This window comes from Rhinatrema bivittatum, chromosome 3 (genome assembly GCF_901001135.1).
Source record: "Rhinatrema bivittatum chromosome 3, aRhiBiv1.1, whole genome shotgun sequence".
Taxonomy (NCBI): Eukaryota; Metazoa; Chordata; class Amphibia; order Gymnophiona; family Rhinatrematidae; genus Rhinatrema; species Rhinatrema bivittatum.
This window is the reverse complement of record NC_042617.1, coordinates 185,173,773-185,198,379: the sequence shown is the minus strand read 5'-3', so window position 1 is coordinate 185,198,379 and position 24,607 is coordinate 185,173,773. Positions and strand designations below refer to the sequence as shown.

General features: G+C 42.1%; 1 protein-coding gene across 1 annotated transcript in view; it reads left to right on the top strand.

Moving 5' to 3' along the window:
* FMN2 (formin 2) overlaps window positions 1–24,607 on the top strand; it is an 828,101-nt gene that overhangs the window by 18,275 nt on the left and 785,219 nt on the right.

The following is a 24,607-nucleotide window of genomic DNA, read 5'->3' as shown; positions in this document are numbered from 1 at the left end:
AAACATTTGATTTTTTTTAAATGATTGTCCAGTCTTAACAACAAAATTGTGCTCAAAGTGAGGCACAACAAAGTCAGCAAATATAAATAAAATTAACAATATATCAGGAAAATTGCAAAAGAGCATCCGTTTCTATTCCTTATTATTCTGTTATCTCATATAATAGGCCCAGAGCCAGCATACTTACAGAAAATCAAGGTTAAGTGGTAAAAAGTGAAGCAAGCCTCCACAATGGAAAAAGGATTCTATACTAGGGGTCTGAATGTATGTCTTTTTTTTTTTCCCCATGATTTGGAGGTAGGGGGCTCTTCCCTGTCCTCACTTCCCCACCATCACTGATGGTGTCCTGCTTTGTTCATCCGACTGGTGAACTACTCAAGCCAATAATGCTAACTCCATGTGCATTTTTTTCACAATCTGTACAGCTGGCTTGCAAACTTTGAAAATGTTCATAGTGCCAGCTGCTTTCAGAGCATCCTATGGGGCAGGGTGTTCTGGAACATGTGCTGAGCATTGCTGATTTCTGTGCTATACTGTTGACTTTTTTTTTTGGCATCATTTATATAAACTGCCTCCTCCCCCAAAACAAATTGGCATGGAGAATGCGCATGAATCAAAATATTTAACGTAAGACAAGTATAATCCTACTTATGCAAGCAAAAAGTGAGTTTTACATTCTATGCACAGCTTTGCAACTCTTCATCTACTTCATTTTGACTGTGCTGATTTTGCTGCCTTTTTAATCTTTAAATTTCAGTGCTTTCTAGATCAGTTCTTTCCCTTTTGTTTTTAGTGTAAATAAACCGAACTACAAGGCCAAGAATGCAATATTTGCAGACAGTCCTGACTCCTACCACAACCTTCCCTCATTCCTGTCCGTTGTGTTTTTTATTTTTTCAGGATACTCAAAATAAATCTGCTTGATAAGCTGAATACTCTGGGCTCCCAATATATGAAAATTTATCTTGATGATGCTCTGAAAACTCAACTGACTGGTGTTAGGAAAGGTTTGGGTATCACTGTTAGACTGATTTTGAAATGCTTGTAAACAACCCTGCCTTAAACCCTGGAATCATTTAATCTCATGTTTAAAATCTATATGGAATTGAAAGTGGACTTATTTTATTTTTTTAAACTAGCATATTAGTTGAATCTAATATATCATAATATGGGTAGCCAGGACCAACTCTTCTCCCAGCACCCACCCTCTCACAATCCTCAGCAACAAGACACAGCAATTGGGGATCAAGCAGGCCACAGCTTTATTGTAAAACAATCAGGTGCCCGAGCTCGAGTAAGCTACAAAGGCCATATTATGAACCCGCCACCCACCAGCAAGATGCACGGATCCAGGCCAGTCAACCTTGTGCCAATAACATTGGCCATATTCACCCTCAACTCCCGCCACCACCCAGCAAGGAGTCGTGGAAAAAAAAGCCCCCGCCAGCAAGGAGCGTCATGCAGGACAACTGCATGCAGTTCCAACCTGACGCCTTTTGGATCGTGTCATCATTTAAGACCACGCTGAATCGTGATTGGCTCGGGCAACCCCCCCCCCCCCCCCCCCCCCAAACACAATGACAAAATGAAGGTGGGTGGGCGGGTAGTGACTTAAGAGAGAGAAGTTAGGCAAGTGAAGCCGGCCGTTGCTCTCTCGGAATACTCCCCCTAATGCTCCTCCCCTTTAGTGACGCGCCCCCCCCCCCCCCCCCCCGGCCCAAGGGAACCAATAGGTTCCCGGCTTTCTCCCTCTGAAATTCAAACCTTGCCACACAGCCGGGCAATGGCTGGCGCGCTGGGCGCTGAAGCCCCACCTGCAGCGCCCAGCAAGCCCGTCCTTCCCCTCTGGTGCCGGCACGAATTGTGATATTCTATCAGGGTGCCCTTCTTTTTTTTTTGTCCATGATTAAAATGCTCTCCCAGTGTTTTTATAGATTTACTGAAACAATGTTGCTAATTTTTTTTTTTTTTTTTAAAGTGTGGTGCCATTCCCTTTTTTTTTTTTTTTCCCCCACTGACTAGCAAAAAGGAGATAGTACATGAGCTTTTGAGACAACCCCCCCCCCCCCAAACACACACACACAGTTCCTCCCCTTGTTGGTCCTTTTTATAAGGTTTCACAATCAAAAATTTCTGCTTTCTCCAGGATTAGCACGGCTCCTAAAATTCTGCTGTCGTCATAAACTCTCTGCGGATAGGAAAATAAACCCTGCTCTTTGAGAGCTTCAAACAATTTGCTCAGCATTATCATAGTGAATTTTCTATATATTGGCAGTTTGAAAAAAAATTATTTTCTGTTTACAGTAGTCAGAACTTGTACTTCTTTAACTGTTTGCTGGTTTAAAAAACAAACACCTTAGGATTCTAAGAGGGCAACTAAGACACTGACCTGGTCTAGTATTTATAGCTTTTTTTTTATACCAACGTTCGTTTGCACATCACATCGGTTTACAGTGAAACTGGTGGAGAATGAAAATAATATAAATAGCGTAAGAGGGGAAATTACATTATAACACTTTAAACATTCCAACATTTCAAGGCAGAAGGGCTTCAGTTAAGTTGAGGAAAGTGGGCTGAGGCTTCAAGGTAGGCAGTGAAAAGGAACAACATAACAGTAAGTTTAACAAATATAGCATAATGGGAATTTTAACAAATATAGAATGGTAAGGGATGTAAGTAACAAAGACTTTATACAATGGTTTTTGAGGAGGTACTGGAGCTTCTGGGCTTGGTTGTCAGTGTATGTGAGGGTCATGTGAAGGCCTGTTTAAACAGCCATGTTTTCAGTTTCTTTTTGAAATTTAGTATGTTTGGCTCTAGTCTTAGTTCTTGGGGCATTGCATTCCAGATGGAAGGACCAGCAAGTGATATTGCTCATTTACGAATCGTGTGTGGTGTGTAAGTTTGGGTGAGGGTATCATTAAGGATCAGTTGTTGGCGGATCTGGTGGTTCTTTGTGGGGTTTGAAACCGGAAGGAGGAATTGAGCCAGTGTATGTTTTTTTTTTTTCTTTTTGGTTGTGTAGAGGTTTGTGTATTAGTGTGAGACTCTTAAAGCGTATTCTGAAGTGGATCGGTAGCCAGTGGAGGTCTTTTAGAATAAGGGTAATATGTTCATTTTTTCGGTTATTTGTGAGGATTCTGGCGGTGGCATTTTGTAAAAGTTGCAGAGGTTTGAGTGTTGATGCGGGTAGTCCTAAGAGTATAGTATTGCAGTAGTCCTATTTTGGAGAAGATTAATGCCTGAAAGACTGTTTTGAAATCGTTGTGGTGTAGGAGGGGCCTTAATTTTTTTAGTACATGTAGTTTATAATAATTTTTTTAGGCTCAGTTCACTGTCTAGATTGACACCAAGGTCTCTTACCTCCTGTGTAATTAGGTGTTTCACATGATTGGAAGTGATGTCAGATAGGATCTTATTATTTAGTTTGACATATTATTAGGAGTTCAGTTTTGATGGTAATTAGTGCTTAGTTCATTTGTGTGAGTAGTTGATATATGGTATTGAGAGAGGATTCCCAGAGAAGGAGTGATTTGGATATGGATTGACTGATGGGGATTAGGATTTGGACGTCATCCACGTAAATGAAGTGCGTGAGTCCTAGGTCTGCTAATAGTTTGCATAAGGGGAGCATATATATATTGAAGAGAGTGGATGATAGTGAGGAGCCTTGAAGGTTAGTTTGGATTCACTATATGTTTTCTAGATAAGATTCGAATCATCTTAATGCATTACCAATTACGCCAATATCTTTCAGTCTGTCAATTAGAATCTTGTGGCTAATGGTGTCAAAGGCTGCGGAGATATCTAACATTGCTAAAATGTAGGACTGGCCTTTATCTATTCCTTGGAGCACTGTGTCGGTGAGGGATATTAATAGGGTTTCAGTGCTAAAAAAACTTGTGAAAACCGAATTGGAACAGGTATAGAATATTGACTTTTTTTTAGGTGTTCAGTTAATTGTTGGTTTACTATTTTTTCAAGAAGTTTGGCTAAGAAAGGGAGAATGGATATGGGTCAGACGTTGGCTGGCTCGGAGGGGTTTAGATTTGGTTGTTTTTTTTTAATATGGGTTTTGACCATGGTGCCTTTGGCGACTGGGACATTTCCCTGGGTTAGGGACAGGAGCGGATTGGCCTATTGGGGGATCGTGCATGCTCTGGTGGGCCGGTCACTAGTCACGCGGCCGTGACTAGTGACCGTGACTAGTGACCGGCCGTGGTCACTAGTCACGGCCACGGTCACGGGCACGGTCACGGTCCAGGAGATACCATGTGGTCTGCCGTGATAGAGCCGTGCTCGGCAGACCACATGGTATCTCCTGGACCGGCCTGGGCGGTGAATCCCCGGACCGGTCGTCATCGGGAATCCGCCACTGGTTAGGGATATGTTAATGATATCAGACAATGGTTTGTCTAGAATGTTTGGAATAGGTTTTAGTGATTTTATTGGGGTTATGTCTTCTGGATGTGTTGTGGGGTTTATTTTCTTTATGATAGACTCTATTTCTGAGGAGGAAATATTCTCAAAGGTATCTAAGATGCCGTCTTGGTTTTTGGTGAGATAATTTTGAGTTGGTCTGGGGAAAGTTTGCCATTAGGTTTGTGATCTTGTCTTTGAAAAAGAGAGCAAGCTCGTTGCATTTTGCTTTGGAATCGTTATCAGATATTGCTGGGGGAGTTATCTTTGTTAGGTCAGCTACAAAGGAGAAGAGGGCTTTTGGGTTGAATTGGAAATCATGTATGATTTTTTTTGAGTAAAAATCACATTTAGTTTTGAGGATTGTTCTGTAATTGCGTAGTGTGGTTCTGTTGGTGGTCAGTACACAGGGGGTGCGATTGCTTTGCCATATCTTTTCAACTTTTCTGTGGGTGCATTTGAGTTTTTTTTTAGTTCAGGAATGTACCATGTGTTTTTGTTGGGATGGGAAGGGTTTAATGCTTTGGTTATTAGGGGGCAGTATTTGTTGGCTATGTTGTTTGTAATGGTGGTCCATTTTGAAAGAGCAGATTCAGTATTGGTTAAATCTAGGTTGTTTAACGCTGCTGGAAGAGCTTCCACCAGGTCGTCAATCTTACATGGTTTTATGAATTGGATTCTAGAAATGTGATTAGGTGTGGAGTTGTCAGATTTGTTTATGGAGAAATTTCCGTGGATCAGTGTGTGTGTGATCGGACTATGGGACAGGAGTGCATGAGGGAGGTCAGAAGTTTGTATGCATGAGTTTATGAAGATTAGATCTAACGAGTGTCCTGCTTTGTGTGTAGGGCAGTTAATGATTTGTTTGAAGCCCATGGCATTTAGTGTGGTCATGAAAGCTTCACAGTTGGGCGATAAGGGGAGGGTGTCTACGTGTAGTTTGAAATCGCCTAGGATGATGGCAGGGGTGTCAATGTTAATATTTTCAGTGATGAATTCAATTAGGGGGGGATGGAATTGCGTTTAAGAAGGCCTGGAAGGGTGTATACTAAACACACTTGTAGTTGATTTGATTTGAGGAGGCCTATTTCAAATTGTAGTGCAGAGTGTATGGTCTGAAGCCTAAAGCCATGTTCTTTCTTTGCGGCTAACAGAAGACCACCTCTTCTTCTGTTGATCCTAGGAATAGAGATGATGTTGTAGAGGTGAGTGGATAGCTGGTTAGTTAGGACTATATCTGAGCCATATTTCGGTGATTGCGTATATGTCTGGCTTGTGGTCTGTTAAGATGTCATTTAGGATTGGGGTCTTTTTTTTATTAGAGATTGGGCATTGAATAATATTAGAGAGAAAATAGTGAGACCAAGAAGTTGGGTTACAGGGGATATCAATATTGGGATTAATGATCTTGGGTGAATAGCTAGTCTTATGAGGTTTTTTTGGCTGTGGGATTGTGTTCTGATCTGGAGTATGTGATATGTTTCCATGTTAGTTCTGCTGGAGGGGATCTGAGGGGGTAGATAGATGGCTGTGGGCAGTAGTCCACTGGCCCGGGATATTGTCAGGAGCTTCAGAAGAGGGGAGATGGGGAAGTCATGTAGGCTTTTGGGTCCTGGAGGGATGGATGAAGGCTGCGAAAGGGGGAAGTTTCGGTGTATGAAACTTGAGAATTGGCGTTTTTATCAAAGACTAATGTGGGCAGAGTAGAGATGTAATATGCAACCAAATGGCTACTTATATAAAAAATTGACATAAATCTTGGGAGCTTGTCTGAAATTGGATGACCTGATTTTTTTTGCTATCGAATGTTTTTTTTAAAGTTTAATTTGGCTTTGGTGAACAGATCAGTTAACTTTATAGGTGGATGCTGTTACTTCTACCACATTCCAGTAGAAATGTAGGGCATCCTTGTTCCAAACTGGCATCACATTTTCAATGATGTACCCTAAACAAGAATGCTTGCACTTGCACATTATTTGGGTGACCTGGTGTAAGCTGTTTTTCCAGTTTGGAATGGTGCAGGTGCTCTTTCAAAAGGTTTCTCAAAAGAAAACGGTCTAGTTTTTCCACAATTAAGGATTTTAATGTACTTCTGTTCTTGAGTCAGGTTTGAAATTCTTATGTTTATCAAAATCTGCCTCACATCTATTTTTTATATATAAGACAAAGTACTTTCATATGAAATTAAAGTATGGTATAATTAAAACTGCATGTTGTAGGCAATTGACACTGGATCCATATATTTATGCATGGACTCGAAGCTGGACAGGTAGCGTAAATCATCCTGCATTAGAGAATCAACTTATTTTCCTAATGCTGATGGTTGTGGTTGAAATACTGACTATTTTTGCAGGTTAGTAGATTTTAATACAATACCAACATTGAAAGCATGAGAACTTGAAGACTTTTTTTTTTTTCAGTGCGGTTTGTTACATAGTAGAAATGTTATCCTGTGCTTTACAGGAAATCTTAAGTAGGTTGGGACTATTGGCAAAGAAAATGCTTGCTTTCTTATACCCACATCTATCTACAAAGATTATTCTCTTTAAAAAGAAACATCGATGTAGCCTAGTGGTTAGAGCAAGGGTCTAAGAACCAGGGAAGCCAGAATTCAAACCCTGCTGCTATTCCTTGTGGTGTTGGGCAAGCCACTTCACTCTCCATTGCCTTAAGTACAAACTTAAATCTGTCACTTGATATATCGCTGGAAATATCCAGTGACCGATTTAGGATTTTGCTGTCCATAGGCACTGCTGTACTTTCAAACCCCACCCTCCTAAAATCCCGTGTAAGGTAGGTCAACAGGGAACAGAAGGTCAAAGGCACAGTCCCACAATCTCCTGTCCCCCCCCCCCCCCCCCCGTTTTCCTGTGGCAGCAAAAATTTAGAAAATTCTGAAGCACATTGGTAAAAATTACCCCTTTTTAAAAAAAAAAAAAAAATTTGCATTTTAAAACGTTTTCTAACTTTGCTTGTATCTGTGTATCTTTATTTTTCTTTTCACTGGGTGAAGAAAAGTGATCTCAAGTATCCATCTAAGGAGGCGATCTTAGGGATGGGGAGAAGGGGGAAATGACCAGGAATAGGTGAAAGAGTTGAGTATAGAGGGAGGATGGGAGATGGATAAGATTGAAGAGGGGAGATCCAGGCCCAGTGCCACCGGGTGTGCAAACCATGCAATTGCATAGGGCGGCACACGTAGTGGGGTGGTGTCGGGAGCAGGGAGAGACCTGTGCTGCTGCTGGTGGATCTGATCCCACCAGCAGCCGAAGAAGCAGAGGAAACCTGTCTAGCACCACCTCCTCTGGTGCTGGCCCCACGACATGAGACTACAGGAAGTGCTAGTACCGCAAGTATTGAATTATTTCGGGGCCAGCACGTGTGTGTGTGTGTGTGAATGGGAGCCTGCCTGGGATTTGGGTGGATGTGACTGGGAGCTTGTCTTGGGGAGGGGGTTGTGAGAGAGAAAATGGGGGCTGCAGGTGGATTCCAACCTTCTAGTAGTTGAAATGAAGATGAGTGTCTGGGGCTGCTGGTATCTCCCAACCAAATAAGAGCTGGAGACACCTGCGGGTTTGTCTGAAAGGAAATTTTTTTGTCTTGTGTGTCTGTGTCTGGAAATCAAAAGTTCCCAGGTATGAAGAGTGTGAATTTTTAAAATCCTTTTTATTTTTGAGGTGGTGGTTTGAAATATTTTATTGATGTTTGGGACATTTAAAAAAAAACAAAAACTTGTATGAGTTTAATTTTGTATTTATTAGCTTTTTAAAATATTAGTATGTTCTTAGTATTATGTATTTCTTGATTTTGTTTGAGGAATGGAGATGGTTCTGTCTTTTTTTTTTTTTTCATTTTGGACTGCATAGAGTCTGGCTTCTTGGGGTTTCCAGTTCAGTTTTTATCTGCACGTTTGTATTTCTAGGCTATGGTTGCTCTATATTTTATTTGGTGAGGGTCTGTTTATGTTCTGCATGTGTGTCTGAGGTGAGGCATTCTCCTAATAGGAAGTGTATTAGGGTATTCGGGCTTTCAGAGGGTGAAGCCCACACCCAACACACATCACAATAGACCTAATACCATATGGGTTCTAAATATCTTTTTTGCAGGGATTTCTGGTTGGCATCACAGCAGTGCATGTAAATATAATATAAGGGATATTTTTCTTTCAGAATACTGTACTGTGATAGTTTTTCATGTAAATTATAAATGCCTAACTCTTAACTATGGGTGTGGGAGGGGTTTGTGCAAGGCCATAACGTTAGCCTAAGGGAACTAATACCCGTGCACTAGCCATGAGTTCGGGGGGAATGGTGTCAATTTTTAAAATTTGTATCACTGAAGGGAACTGCGTGTGTGTTTGGTGGGCTGGGACAGAGAATGATTGGGGGGGGGGGGGGGGGGGGGTAGTACAGTTATTGTTCACACAGGGCAGCCCTGGGATTGAGGAAGGGAAGTAGTGCAGGAAGGGTTGGGATGGGTTCTGGGAGTTGGGGGGGGGGGGGGGAGGTTACAAGATCTGGGGAATAAAATCCAAGTTCAGGTGGGAAAAGCTATGAATTGTAATGGGCTGTGTAGGGGTTAGGGACACAGGAGGCAGATGTGTACTTACTGTGCTACTGTTCTGTTCCTCTCCCCCACTCTGGCAGGCATACGTGCACACCTAGCACCAATTCTTTCTTTCTCACATGCACATAATGTCTCCTTCCTCATTGGCCCCCCAACCCAATCCCCTTTCATCCTTCAGCCTCTCTTGTCTCCCTCCTTACTTCCCCAAAATGATCCTCTTTGCTCTGTCAGCTCCAGGTGCATCTCCTTTTTTTTTTCTTTTCATGTTCCCTGCATGCTGATTGGGAAGGGAGGGTCTAGATCCGGAAGTCTAAGGTATACTCTCTTCTGAGTGAGACTCTGCGCAGCTGGAAGGCAGCAAATCTTCAGCCAGCCTGCTGCCCCAGATTTTTATTTCTGCCCTAGACCAGTTCTAATCCAGGCTTGGAAATATTTACTGTCCCCAGAGGGTTTACAGTCTGTACCTTAGGCAGTGAAGGATGAAGTGGCTTACAAAATTGAGATTGACAGTTGCATTCTTTTAGAAGTTGGGGGGCATTAAAAATGGTGGTTTATACCAGAGTCATCTCACAGGTTGGTTACTGAAAGATTATTCAGAGATTCCAGATAATACAAAGCATTGCAGTTAAGGTTGTGGCAGGTAGTTTGTGACTAACCTCCCTCAATGTCTCTACTATTAAAGTTGCTATGGCTATTCTTCTTAGTTAGGTGTCAAGTTTACATACTTGTGCTGACATTCTCTGAAGGGAGTCTAAATGGCAGATGCAAAATGCATGTAGGGAAAAACAGGTACACGATGCTGGGTTCTGTAAGGCAGGGCTAGCCATTTTGCTGCCCTGTGCGAACAATTACTGTGCTGCCCCCCCCCCCCCATTCATTCATTCTCTGTTCTGGGCCCACCAAAAATACACCATCCCCCTCCCCACCCCAACCCATGGCTGGAGCAAGGGTATTAGGTGCCCTAGGCAAACCTTATAGCCTTGCACAATGCCACCCACCCCATTTCACACACACAGTTGAGTTATGTATTTACATTTTACATGAAAAATAATGTACAATTTTTTGAGGTATCAATATCACTTTCATTATTTTTATATGAACTGCTGTGATGCCAACCAGAAATCGCTGCAAAAAAAGACACATGGAACCTATATGGTATTAGACCTATTTTGATGTTGGTTGGGTGTGAGCTTAACTCTCTCTGAAAGCCCTAAAATTCTAATACACTTCCTATTAGGGGAATGCCTCACCTCAGTCACACATGCAGAACATAAGCAGACCCTCACCAAATACAGAACCAGAGGACCATAATGTAGAAATATAAATGTGCAAACACTGCACTGGAAAAGGCAAGAAGCAATGAGGGAAAAACAGAACATCACATTCCTCAAACATCAAACAATAAAATCAAGAAAAAGTAAAAACATAATCATAATACTAAAGACATACTAATATTTCAAAAAAGCTGATAAAAGATCAAATAATTAAATAACTAATATATATAAGCTTTTTAAAAATGTCTCAAACACCTGTAAAATATATATACTCAAGCGGATACATATGCTCCCTTTTAGACAAACCCCCAGGTGTCTCCAGCTCTTCTTTGGTTGGGATCTACCAGCAGTGTTAGACCCTCATATTCATTTCAGCTACTGGCAGGTTGGATTCCACCTGCAGCACCCATTCTCTCTCTGACAGTCTCTCTCTCTTTCTCTCTCTCATTCATGCACCCTTTTTCCATTTATGTACGAACACATAGGGGTAGATTTTATAAATTTGCGCGAGGGTGTACTTTTGTTTGCACACCAGGCGTGAACAAAAGTACGCTGGATTTTATAAGATACGCGCGTAGCCGCAGGGCATTTAAAATCCGGCCCATACTGAAAGAAAACCCCATCTTTTTCTTTTGCCAGCAACCTTTGAGTCTCTCTCATTCCTCTGCTGCCACTGTAGGGAGGTGCCGATTGCTGCTACTAGCACTGAAGCCCGTTCTACTGCCTTCTCTGTGCAGGCCCCCCCGGTATTAAAAATTTGCGGGGCTTCCAGTTCCTCCATGCTGATCTCGTACATTGCAAGAGCAGCATTGGGAATGTGCAAGAGTAGCACTCTCTCTAAGATAACATATGCCAATCACTAAAAACTCAAAAATGTTTTTACCTTTGCTTCTGATATTAGTTTTCTAATCTGTTGGTTACAGGCTTTTTTTCCCCCCCACATTCCCTTTCTTGATCTTTTGCCAATTCCTTTTACAGGGTCTTTTTTTTTTTCTTCTCTCAAACACACTCAGATGCTCATTCTCACATGCTGTGTCTCTGATCATACAGGTGCTCACTCCTTTTTTTTTTTTTTTTTTTTTTTTTTTTTTTAATTGCATCTAGAATAAGTGTGGCCACTATCTTAATGTTGCTGAGACCTGCCCAAAATAGCCCGTGTTTTCAGAGTCTTTCCTGCTTCAGGAGAAACGCTTAATTTTTCTCAGCAATGCTGCCACCGTTTCTGCAGCTTTCACTGCTGCTTCTCTTCTGCAGCAGCTGATGCTTCTCCTCCTTCCTGCCTGTGCGCGTCTCTTCTGCCGCCAGTGGACCTGTTCCCACTGGCAGAAGTTGCAAAGTCATGTCCTGGTGCTCCTCTTCTTTCCTGCTTGCGCGGCCCCTGAAGAAAAACGTTGCTGGAGGCAGGAAGGAGGAGGAGCAGTGCTTGTGTCAATGGCGACCTGAGCAAAAGGCCCAGCAACAGGGCTGCTGTGGTTCCCACTTCGCAGTGATCTGTGAAGCCCTGCTCCTGATGCCGCCCCACCAATTGTGCCATCCCATGCAATTTCCTACAGGCTTATACACTTAACCCTTATGCTCTCCTCTCTCCCTTACTCATACAGCCTTGCCCACTAATTTACTTAAATGTACATCCCCTTTTTCTTTCTCACCACACCTAACTTTTTGTTGGCAATTATTCATATCGATTGTATATCGATTGTATATAAGACTTCTATCCCATTTCTTTCTCTCATACCCAGCTTTTCTCTTTTCCAATTGTTTTATTTTTTATTTTATTTTTTTTTAAATTCTTTATTAGATTTTCATTTACAAATCAAGAAAAGCTCATATTAATGATATATGGTGCAAATTACACAAGTATACCCTAGTATAATAACTACATACATCCAATCTACGCATCACCATCATATTATATAATGAATTATTGATTGCACTTTGACAAAAACATTTTATATAGAAATTTTGAAGTAGGAGGCAAGTGAAAAACTAAGAAGAGAATTCCTAGGAAAAGAACTTTGCATTCGAATAGGGCATTAACATAGCTTATGCTCCAGCATTTCTAAATTCAACCCTCTACTCATTAGGAGTTATTGGGGAAGAAGTGGTAGGTTGTCTGGCTTCCATGAATTTTTTTAACTGATCAAACTGAAAAAATATAAATACTTCAGTGCCTCTTTTTAAGATACATTTACAGGGATAACGTAACACAAAAGAAAAACCTAATTCTATAACTTTCTGTCGAAAGGTAAGAAATTCTTTTCTCCTGATTTGAGTGGCCTGAGCCACATCAGGAAATAACTTCACCGGCTGGTCATAATAGGTCAAAGGAAACTTCCTAAAATAGGATTTCATAATGAAATTCACATCCTGTTTATAGATAAATGATGCCAAGAGAGTACCCCTCTCTATAACATCCATGTTAGAGTTTTCCAAGAAACTTGTCAAGTTAACTGGAACATTTACTTGATTTGTTCCTCTTGTCGGAGCTCTCTTATTCACAAAGTAACAACTATTAATAGATGGCATATTCTCAGGCAAAAAAGAGAGCTTCGGTGAGAAATCTTTTTAATGTAGTAAAGGGGATTTCTCCCGCTATTTTAGGGAAATTTAAAATCCTTATATTAAGATATTTTGAGCTATTTTCAATAGCTTCCAGATGTCTTGAACAGGATATTTGATCTCTGAGAATTGTCTCATTTAAGTCCTGTATTGCTTTAATTTTATTTTCTGCCACGCCAACCTTATTCGAGATTTGTGTTAGTTGTTCCTGGATTTCATCTGTTCTCTGTTGAGAATTGTGGGCAACTGAGTCCATTTTCCTTTCTAATCTGTTCAAAGAAGCCCCGAGTCCCACCATTACCTCCCATATAGTCTCCAAAGTTATAGTCTCCGGTCTAGGTGGAATGACCGTTGACTCACCCCCAGCATTTGATGTCCTCTGGGTACGATTTTCCATCTGCAGACACCCCCTCTCTCACAATTCCTCCGGTGCTCTGCGGCAGCCCAGTCTCCTCTCCTCTATCACCGGGACCAGCTCCTTCCACGGCGTTCAGAGAGTTCTCCGCGTTCAACTCCTCCGAGGTGACTCCCCCCTCCTGCTCTGTCGGCTCTGCCGCGTCATCGGAGAGCGTCTGAGTAGGTTCGCCTCCGGGGTCACGCTGAGCTGGGGGTTGGTGCTGGTCAGGGCTCAGGGAAGCTTCCTCCAATGGAGCTCCCCGCTCTCTCTCACAGGGATTCCCACCGGGCTCATCAGTTCCCCGGACTTCTGGAGCGGACAGAAAACGTTCAGTGTTGAGCTGAGTCAATGGTGGTAAGGACTCGGAGGGGTAAATCCTTACTTTACCTTTTCTCTTAGCAGGCATATCGCCGCATTTTCAGGTAATAGTTACAAAAGCTTCAGCTCGAGCGTTCCCTGCCACATTTATTTATTTATTTTTAATTTTTTTTTTATACCGATGTTCCTGAATAGCATACATATCGCACCGGTTTACAAGGAACTAAACAGTCGCCTCAGGGACGGGATACATTAAAACAGGAAAACTTTTGGGGAGACATGCTATGCCACCATCTTGCCTCTGCTATGCCTCCAATTGTGTTTTATAAAATTAATTCTATTTATTTATAGACTTATAAATTCAGTGAGATAACAATTTGCTTTGTACCAGTATTTTATTTTTCCCTTTCATTGTTCCACTGTTCTCTCCCCTCCCCCCCCGCTTAAAAAGTTTATTGTAAAGCACTATTCCATATGTTCGTTAACAAGTTTATTGTAAAGTTTATTGTTTATTGTAAATGTTTATTGTAAAGCACTGTTGCACATGTTGGTTCTAGTTGGCACAGCTGCAATGTTTCTGTTAATTGTGAACCGATGTGAGGTTACTAAACAAATGTCGGTATATAAAAACTGCAAATAAATAAATAAAATAAATAAAAATTGCATGGTTTGCACACCCAGTGGCACTGGGCCTGCTGTTAGGAGTCACCACTAGGAAAACAGCCTGAGTCCTTGTGATTGGAACATTTGAAGCCTTTGGCTCAGTGTGTGGCAGTAGTCAGAAAGGCAAATAGAATGTTAGGAATCATTTGGAAAGGGAGAGAGAACAAAACTAAGAATATCAAAATGCCTTTGTGTAGATTCATGGTGCAAGTGCTTCTTGAGTATTGTATGCAGTTCTGGTTGCCCCATGTCAGAAAAGATATAACTGACAGATATAGAAAAGGTGCAGAGAAGGGTGGCCAAACAAATAAAGGGGATGGAAACCTCCCTTATGGAGTAAGGCTAAACAGATTAGGGATCTTCAGCTTTTAAAAGTCAACTCTGGAGACATGATTAAGAGTTATAAAATCATGAGTGGTGTGGAATGAGTCAATAGGGAATGATTTATCATTTCAGATAATGCTTGGACTAGGGGACTCTCCATGAAACTAGCAACTGACAGATTTAAAACAAATAGGAAGGTGGTGTTTAATTTTAATTTCCACTCATAGCACAATAAAGCTCTGGAATCTGTTGCCAGAGAATGTGGTCAAAGCAACTAACAGAGGGCCGCAAAAGAGGGTGCACAAGTTCCTGAAGAAAAAGACCATAAAACAGTTATTAGCCAGGTAGACTTGGAAAAGCCAGCGCTTACCTCAGAGCATGAAATACAAAAAGAATAGACAAACTAGTGGATGGGCCACTGTCAGACAGGATGCTGGGCTCGATGGACCTTGGTCTGACCCAGTCTGATACTTACCTTCTTAACGTCTTCCATCTTGATAGATTGGGGTGGTATAATTCAAATTTGAAACCTAATCAGGCTAAGTCTGTATCTTACTGCAGTACCAGCCGTTCAGCAAGTGAGATTGTCTAGATCATGGTCTATGGTGGTTCTGCAATTGTGGAACCATATTCTGGTGGAAATCAGGTCAGAGCCTAGTTCACTGACATTTAGTAAAAATGCTGAACACCTGACTTTTTTTTTTTTTTTTTTTTTTTTTTAACTAAAATGGACAATGGAGTTGATGGCCTATTTTTATGATAGATATCTATATATTTTAAACAGGAGTTAAAAATGTAGTAAATGCTAGAGATGTGAATCTGAACTGGAATCTGTTCGGAATCCGGTTCTGATTCACATCGTGGGTTTTTTTTTTGTCCGGCCCGATCGCGGTTTTGTTTATCGGCTGCGCCAGAGCCGATAAACAAAAAACCCACCCCAACCCTTTAAAACTAATCCCTTAGCTCCCCCCCCCCCCCAAAAAAAAATTTTTTTTTACAGGTACCTGGTGGTCCAGTGGGGGTCCCGGGAGTGATCTCCCGCTCTTGGGCTGTCTGCTGCCACTAATAAAAATGGCGCTGATGGCCTTTGCCCTTACCATGTGACAGGGTAACCATGCCATTGGCCGGCCCCTGTCACATGGTAGGAGCACTGGATGGTAACTTTGCTCCTACCATGTGACAGGGGCCGGCCAATGGCACGGATACCCTGTCACATGGTAAGGGCAAAGGGGCATCTGCGCCATTTATTTTTATTTATTTTTTTTTTTTTAGAACAGCTGATGCCTGGGAACGGGAAATCTTTCCCCGAGGCCCCCCTGGATCTCTCCTCTCACCCCGAGGCCCCCCCTGGACCACCAGGTAATTTTAAAAGGTTTTGGGGGGTAGGGTCGATTTAAAGGGTCGGGTGGGTTGTTTTTGTGTTTTTTTTTAGCGGCGCGGGCCTCCCTAAAAAAAAAAGGGTCGGGAGGGTGGGGGAGGCTAAGGGGGGTCTATTTAAAGGGTCGGGTGGGTTTTTTTTTTATTGGGCCATCGGCGCCATTTTAATTAGTGGCAGCCAAAATGGCGCCGATGGCCCGAGAGCGGGAGATCGCGCCAGGACCCCCCCCACTGGACCACCAGGTAACTTAACATTTTTTTGGGGGGGGGGGTTCGGGAGGGTAAGGAATTGGTTTTAAAGGGTCGGGGTGGGTTTAGGGGTGGTTTTGGTGTGCCGGTTTTCCCGCCCTCCCCCAAATAATTCCCGTGCCCTATTTAACGATACAGTACAAATGCCCCTGACGATAAATCGGGGGCATTTGTATTGTATCGTGCACTCTAACAATTTAGGACTATTTTAAAATTATCTGACGATAATTTTAATCGTTCAAAAACGATTCACATCCCTAGTTATGATCAAAATCACATATTCAAGGTGAACAAAGTCAAGTGTTTACCTTATAGCCTTTGTATCATAAGCGGGGCTTCTGGTCTTCTGCTATGTCACATGGGTTGCAAAATCTAGCCCTTGGTGTGGAATTCTAGTCCCATCAAATACTGTAGAGTTACAGGACAGCTGGAGGCAGTGGTGCTTAGCTCAGAATATGGTGCATTCACTGCCATTTACTCCTCTCTCCCTGTTCCTCCCCCAGTCTGGCCATTCAGCTGGAGGAAAATGACAGTGCTTCATGCTGCATCCACCTGTTCCTGCTGCTGGGACCAGCTGACACTTTGATCCTTAAGCTCTACAGTATTTGTGATTCTAGTCCAGATGGCAGATGGATCATGCAGCACCACTCTTCTCCTGCAGACCAGGGGATCAGCTCAGCCTGAGGGGCTGTGGGAGAGAAGGGGGAAGGTTGTGTCCTGAGGCTGCTGGAGAACAAAGGGTATGAAACTGAAGGATAATGATGAGACTGGAAGGCGAGAAAACTGCAGGAGGAATTATATAAAATAGAGGAAGAGTATTGTAAGGACAAGACAAATATTAGAGGGGTGGAGGCAGGGACGAGAGAAGGCTTTTTTTTTAAGAGGGAAAAGTATTGTATAGGATAATAGAAGTAAAAATTGAAATGGAAAGAGTGAAAAACTTTTTTTTTTTTTTTTTATATTGTATAAGCTTTACATATTAAGGGGTAAATTTTAAAACATTGCATGCGCTACCCAGTGCGCACACATGGATGCGCAATTTTATAACATGCACACACATTTTTATAAAATGCCAGGTCAGTGCACGCAAGGCAGGGGTAGAGATCTGCAAATACGCACGGCGACGCATCTGGGCCTGCCCCAGTTCCCTCCCAGTCTGCTTCAATTAAGGAGCAGACTGGGAGGGAACTTCCCAATCCCCTAGCGTAGCCTCCCTTCCCCTATCCTAAATCCCCTCCCAAATTTTGTCCTACCTTTTTGCTCCTGCTTCTGAGCAGGACCAAGTTGCGCACGCTGGTACGGGATCCCCCGGCATAGCAGCAAATGGCCGCTGTGCCTGGCGCCTCTAGCCCCGCCCCCAGACCACCCCTTTCACTTACCCCGTGACTTACACGAGCGTGGCTGAGCCGTTTGAAAATTGGCCTGGCCCGAGTAAGGCCCAGTCATGCCTGTAAAACCCCCAGATTTATGTATGTAACCTTTTAAAATCCTGCCCTAAGTGTAAACTTTATGCAAACTTATGCAAATGTGCTGCAGAATTGAAAAATGTTGATAAGAATTTACCCTTCAATTGCTGCAGGAAACTAGAAATTCAGATCATAATTTTTAGTCCTAAATTCCCCAAACATTTTTAACCAATCCTACCATCCTTCCAACTGCTTTGCAGCCTTCTTCCATCTGAGGTGAATTTTGAAAACCAGGCGTGCACCAGAATCAGTCAGTGTGCAGCAGCATGAAGGACATGCGCTTATCCACTCAATTTTAAAAGCTGCCTACATATGCACACATCTCCCTATACGTGAACACCTTATTTCGAATGAAAAAGGGGTGTGAGCTTTCTGGAGCAGGGCCAAGAGATGTGCGCAAAATGCATTTCTGATTCAGGCCCCATTGAGAGCGACGCATGTATGCTTGCCTTTGTAAAGCCTGTAGTGTTAAACCAGTAAAGCTTTGTGCAACTTGGGAAATTTAAAATAGAAAAGCAAATATTTTGACGATACCAAAGACCAGTTACGCCACATGTGCAAGTACATTTTTTACGTGCACCGGGCTTTTAAAATTCGGCTGTAAGAGTATTGGTAGAACATGATTGGTGGAGAAGTGGGCCAGAATTGTATACCCACTGGGTCACATTGGCAGGAGTTACACTTTCTAGGTTGGAGCTTTGGAAGAGAGTGACCTTCAGAATAGAGTCCTGAAGATATCCAGCTGTAGGGCCAGGGGACTGAGTGGCATAAAGAACCCCGAAGTATAGCATGAGGGGTATAACAGCAAGGCAGAGTAGCATGGGAGATGTCTATCTTCTGTTGAAGCACTTGCGGTTTTCAAGTTTTAGTATGAGAATGATCTGTCAACAATATTACTTTTGTAACAAAAGCTTTTATTATATTCCCTGCTTGAAATTGATCTTGCTGTTGTGTGGAATTGTGGGTTTCTTGTGAAATTTCCTTTCCAATTGAAACTTTTTTTTTATTTTGGTCACAATCGGAACATGTAAATGGTATCTCACCAGTGTGGCTTTCCTAGTAATTTGTGAGGTTTGCTTTATTAAGAAAGCTTTTCCCATATTTTGTAACTGAACACAATCTCCTCCCTTTGATTTTCTGGTGTTACATAGGTTTCTCACATTCAGAACATATAAAAGTCTCTTTTGTGCATATTTTCTCTTGTGCCTGCATTTCTTCCTTCTGACTGAGGTTTTTTGGAACAGCACACCCCAGTATATAACCAAGAAAGGTAGGAGAACTAGTCTGAGATTCTAGAAGGGAATAACAAAGCAGTAAGGCAGAGAGGGTGGGAGGAGAAACTTTATTTTGGTGGGAATATAATACCCCAGTATAACCAACAAACAGGGTAGGAGAACTAGTCTGAGATCCAAATAGCAAACACAGATGCACCAAAACTGCCATACTGGTACATAAGCATCACAGAAAAGCAGAGCAGCAGCAAGACCTTCAAGGTGCTGTCAGTTAGCTTGTCACTCATAGGGAAATTCAGGAATCCCAAGGAAAGGCAGATTGATTTTCAAAAATCAGCTTTTCCCATCAATCCTGGGAGTACTTGAGTAATGAGGACACGTTATGACCCCTGTCATTGAGAAGACACATTCACTGGGCATGTTGACTGGTGAGTAGGAAAGATAGTTCTGAGCCACCTTGGCTAGATCTAGCCATATTGTAGATTGTGTGCTCAATATACCAGTGCATCTGTGTCCATGTCCTCAATGGGCTCTGAGATAGCATTTCACAGAAATTTGTGCTGGTGTCTCCTTTGCTGGAGTGGGGTAAGGCTGTATTGCCAACTGCTCTGCCAGAAGAGATGGTTCTTTGCAGATAATGACTTTGGCATATTGAGGTGGGTGAAGAAGTGGTAGCTGACAAATTGCTGCACATGCTTGCACTATTCTTTGAGGTTGCCACTCTTTTCCTGTGCTACAGCCATACTGTGATTCTACATCTGGTGCTCCTTTTCACACAACTTAGCTACCAGTATCTCCTTCATGAATGTTAGACTCTGGGACAGGAGGGCAAGACCCTTTTATTTGTGAAACATAAGAACATGCCATACTGGGTCAGACCAAGAGTCCAAGCCCAGCATCCTATTTCCAACAGTGGCCTATCCAGGCCATAAGAGGCTGGCAAGTACCCAAAATCTAAGTCTATTCCATGTTACCGTTGTTAGTAATAGCGGTGGTTATTATCTAAGTCAACTTAATAGCCGGTAATGGACTTCTCCTCCAAGAACTTATCCAATCCTTTTTTAAACACAGCTATACTAACTGCACTAACCACGTCCTCTGGCAACAAATTCCAGAGTTTAATTGTGCGTTGAGTGAAAAAGAACTTTCTCCGATTAGTTTTAGATGTGCCACATGCTAACTTCATGGAGTGCCCCCTAGTCTTTCTATTATCTGAAAGAGTAAATAACCGATTCACATCTACCCGTTCTAGACCTCTCACAATTTTAAACACATCTATCATATCCCCCTCAGCCGTCTCTTCTCCAAGTTGAAAAATCCTAACCTCTTTAGTCTTTCCTCATAGGGGAGCTGTTCCATTCCCTTTATCACTTTGGTCGCCCTTCTCTGTACCTTCTCCATCGCAATTATATCTTTTTTGAGATGCAGTGACCAGAATTGTACACAGTATTCAAGGTGCGGTCTTACCATGGAGCAAATCAGAGGCATTATGACATTTTCTGTCTTAACCATTCCCTTCCTAATAATTCCTAAGATTCTGTTTGCTTTTTTAACTGCCGCAGCACACTGAACAGACTATTTCAATGTGTTATCCACTTTGACGCCTAGATCTCTTTCTTGGGTAGTAGCACCTAATATGGAACCTAACATTGTGTAACTATAGCATGGGTTATTTTTCCCTATATGCATCACCTTGCACTTATCCACATTAAATTTCATCTGCCATTTTGATGCCCAATTTTCCAGCCTCACAAGGTCTTCCTGCAATTTATCACAATCTGCTTGTGATTTAACTACTCTGAACAATTTTGTATCATTTGCAAATTTGATTACCTCACTTGTCGTATTTCTTTCCAGATCATTTATAAATATATTGAAAAGTAAGGGTCCCAATACAAACCCCTGAGGCACTCCACTGCCCACTCCCTTCCACTGAGAAAATTGTCCATTTAATCCTACTCTCTGTTTCCTGTCTTTTAGCCAGTTTGTAATCCACAAAAGGACATCGCCACCTATCCCATGACTTTTTTTTATTTTTCCTAGAAGCCTCTCACGAGGAACTTTGTCAAAGGCCTTCTGAAAATCCAAGTATACTACGTCTACAGGTTCACCTTTATCCACATGTTTATTAACTCCTTCAAAAAAGTAAAGCAGATTTGTGAGGCAAGATTTGCCTTGGGTAAAACCATGTTAACTTTGTTCCATTAAATCATGTCTTTCTATATGTTCTGTGATTTTGATGTTTAGAACACTTTCCACTATTTTCTCTGGCACTGAGATCAGGCTAACTGGTCTGTAGTTTCCCAGATCGCCCCTGGAGCCCTTTTTAAAAATGGGGGTTACATTAGCTTTCCTCCAGTCTTTCAGTGTGAAGCAAGCATGTATGTATTTTGTGTGAGAGGTTGCAGTATCTCTTGCACCTGCTGGTGCAAAGAGTTGAGAAACACCTCTGTTTCCATTCCCTCTTGCAGAATCCCTCCTAACTTTTTGTGCACAATATGTTATAAGGATGACCCTGCCCAGGTTGGCACTTTTGGAACTTAGACTCTCCATGGCATCCCTTGAAGGACATCAGAATTTGTATCATGTCTCATCGCTACCCAGTGATGCCTCAGGGAGGAGTGCACACTTCTCTCTTTCCAGAGACAAATAATTTAAGGGGTATCTGCTGCTTCACTAACCTCTGCAGCAACATATAGGTGAAATTCTAGCGGGTGCTAACATCTAAAATTAGGTGCTTGAGGAATCCCAAATTCTTCCTGCTTCTCTTGGAAAAGCTGCCCCACCTTCATGCTTCTATGGAAATCAGCTCTTTTTTTTTTTTCCTGCACGTCTATCAGGTTTTTCAGGCATGGAATCCTGTCGTCTTTGGGCCCAGTCCATCCCTCACTGCCAGGTGCAACACGCATGCAAAACAAATACCCTGAAAGCTCCCCTCTTCTATTGCTTTTACCATATTTCCACCACAGTTGTCACAAAGAGATCTGCCTGAAGAATCCTGCCTCTCTGGTCTAGGTGCCAACCATCCAGCATTTTTTTTTTTTTAATGATAGAATATTGTTCACAGTATGGGGGCTATGCATCCAACTGGGTGTGCAGCACAGCTCACCTACACACTGATGCTCTCCCCATTAGAGCTGCTGCCAGCCTTTGGCTCAGCAAGGTCCACCACTGTGCTGTCAGGGAGAGGAAAGAGTGCATAGTGTCTGTGCTGGTACCGATTTTCACTGGTGATACGCATGCTATTTCTTTCTGCCTTAGTTAGCTGCTTCTATATGTGACTATGGCACTAGTTGTACATGATGGGTATGATCTTACTACAAATGTAGTCCTGGATGGGGATTTTGTAATTGGCTAACGCATGCAGCAGTCACTTTTAAAAGCCCATGTTCTTTAGTACCTGCAGGTGCTGGTCATGAAGGGTAATGATTTCCCCGATGCTCTTTGTGACTATTTTAGATGCTGCCTGCCTTTTGCCCCATGACAGTGCTATGGAACATCACCCCATTTCTTCTATGGTGACTTGCCACTCCAGATGCATGGCTGGTACTGCTGGCTAGTCACTTGACTCCTGGAAAGGGCTGTGGGATCTGCTTGGGGAAAAGTCTTCCCCTTTTCAATGCCTTTCCTCTGATTTTTATTTAGATTGGCAGAAGGGGAAGGATGAAGGAAGATTGGCAGAAGGGGAGGGTGGCTACTGCCATCCTCCCCTGATGCTACTGCTAGTAGCTTCTGCAGATGATGCTGCATGCTAGTGTTTGTGAAATGCCCTACTTGCTTCCATTGATATCCTCCTTGCTGTGAAAACACAGAACAAAACTCTGTTCCTCCCTCATTTTGAATTTCCTTCTGATCAGGAACATTTTCCGCAATTCCTTCTCTTTATCCTTGGAGACTGATGCTGGATTTGAGAAAGTGAGTTGATCCTGGCATCACTCATGCTCTTTGCATGTTCTGCCTGCTCTTCCTGGGGGTTGATCTCAACACAGTCAGTATAATCTTTCTCTCCCATCACGTCACTTGATTCTAAGATGCTACTGAATAAACTTTTTTTTTTCTTCAGCTACTAGCTCTTCAATATTTTCTGATTTCGAGAATCCCAGAAAATATTCTTCCTCAGAATCACTTGGAACACATACTGCCCTTACAGACTCAGAAGCAATAACCATGCTGCTTGTTTTGGGTGTTGCCAGTCTTGGATGACCCTTTTATCTTTTTCCCTCTGCTTCAAAACAATTAGGCAGAAGAACAGGTAGCGGTGGCACATGCTCTTCAAATTTCAGTTGCTTTTGTGTTGAGCTGTCTTCCTTTCCTGCCATGCTGGACCTAAAACGTTCCTCTTAAGTTAGGTTTAAGCCTACCCTGTTTTGTTTTGTTTTGTTTTGTTTTTTTAATTGCTGTGCCTGCTAAAGCCTCCAGTCTTGTCAAGATGCCTTCCTCTCTTTTTTCTGACATGATAGAATTTGTTGAAGTGCTTTGCCTGCTGGGGTTTGAATATTACAAATTAATTTATTGATAATATGCGTGGGCCCCCTACTCATAGTACTACTCACTGTATGGAGAATTGTCACTCGCATATGGATGCTTTGCTGTATGCACACACCAACAGTCTAGCTTCTATGTGAAACTTCATCTAGATTACTAGAGGTGAGGTGAGTGCAGCACACTCAGACTGAAGAGAAAAAACAAGACTTGTTTTTTCTCTTCAGTCTGAGTGTGCTGCACTCACCTCACTGTCCAGAGATGAAGAAAAAAAAATTATGACTCTTCCCCAGTGAAGAGAAAAATAAAAATCTGCAGCAGTGCCGTGCCGTGCCTCTCTTCTTGGCATCATGAGTGAGAGCACTGCAGCACAGACATAACTAGAAGTTGGCTTTTACCAGTGCCAAATCATTTACTCATTTTATCATTATTTCCTTTAACATTAAATGGTACTGCAGCTTTACTTAAAACTGAGAGCTTCTCCTAATATATCCTTCTCTGAGAATAGCTAGAGAGGAAATAGACTGCTTCTTGCACATACTTAGATTTTACAGTAGGATGTCATTGTTACTTGATCCCAGGTAGCAGCTGTAGGCCAGTTAGAGATGTTGCACCATGAGTTGTCCTTTGGCTAGTCTCCTTGCCAACATGTGATTATAGCAACCAGCTCGCCTGTGTCCTTGTTACCAGACTTTATTTTTTTTTTCTCTCAGTTGTACACAGCCATAGACTTCAATGGAACATTAAAATGAATGGGAAACAAACAAATGGGACACAGAATATTTATATCCTTTGTGGAAACCCCCTCCTCCCCTCTCCATTTCTTTTAGGGGGCCATGAATGAAACAAATATAGGCTCATTTGTTTTATGTTTTGTTCAATTTCAAATGAATGTACATCCCTAATATATAATTCCTTAAATAATTCATAAAGCTTATGTATCAGGTTCTGTACCATTTTGGTGATCTTTAACTGGACTGCCTTTCTTTCCTATCCTTTTGGAGGGAAAGCTTCCATAACTGTAACATAGATGGCAGATAATGACCAAACCGTCTTCCAGTCTGCCCAGCAAGGTGTTTTGGAAAGTAACTGAGCATAGTAATCTAGATGAAGTTTCACATAGAAGCATTTATTAGCAACCTTTTTTTTCCAATTGGTTATACTTCTCCCTATATAACCTCAGATTCCTCTGTCACCTCACATTTTTGTGATCCTGAGTTCATCAAATTTGATCACTTATATATTTGTAATTGGGGTGTACTCTAATATCTCACTTTTTTT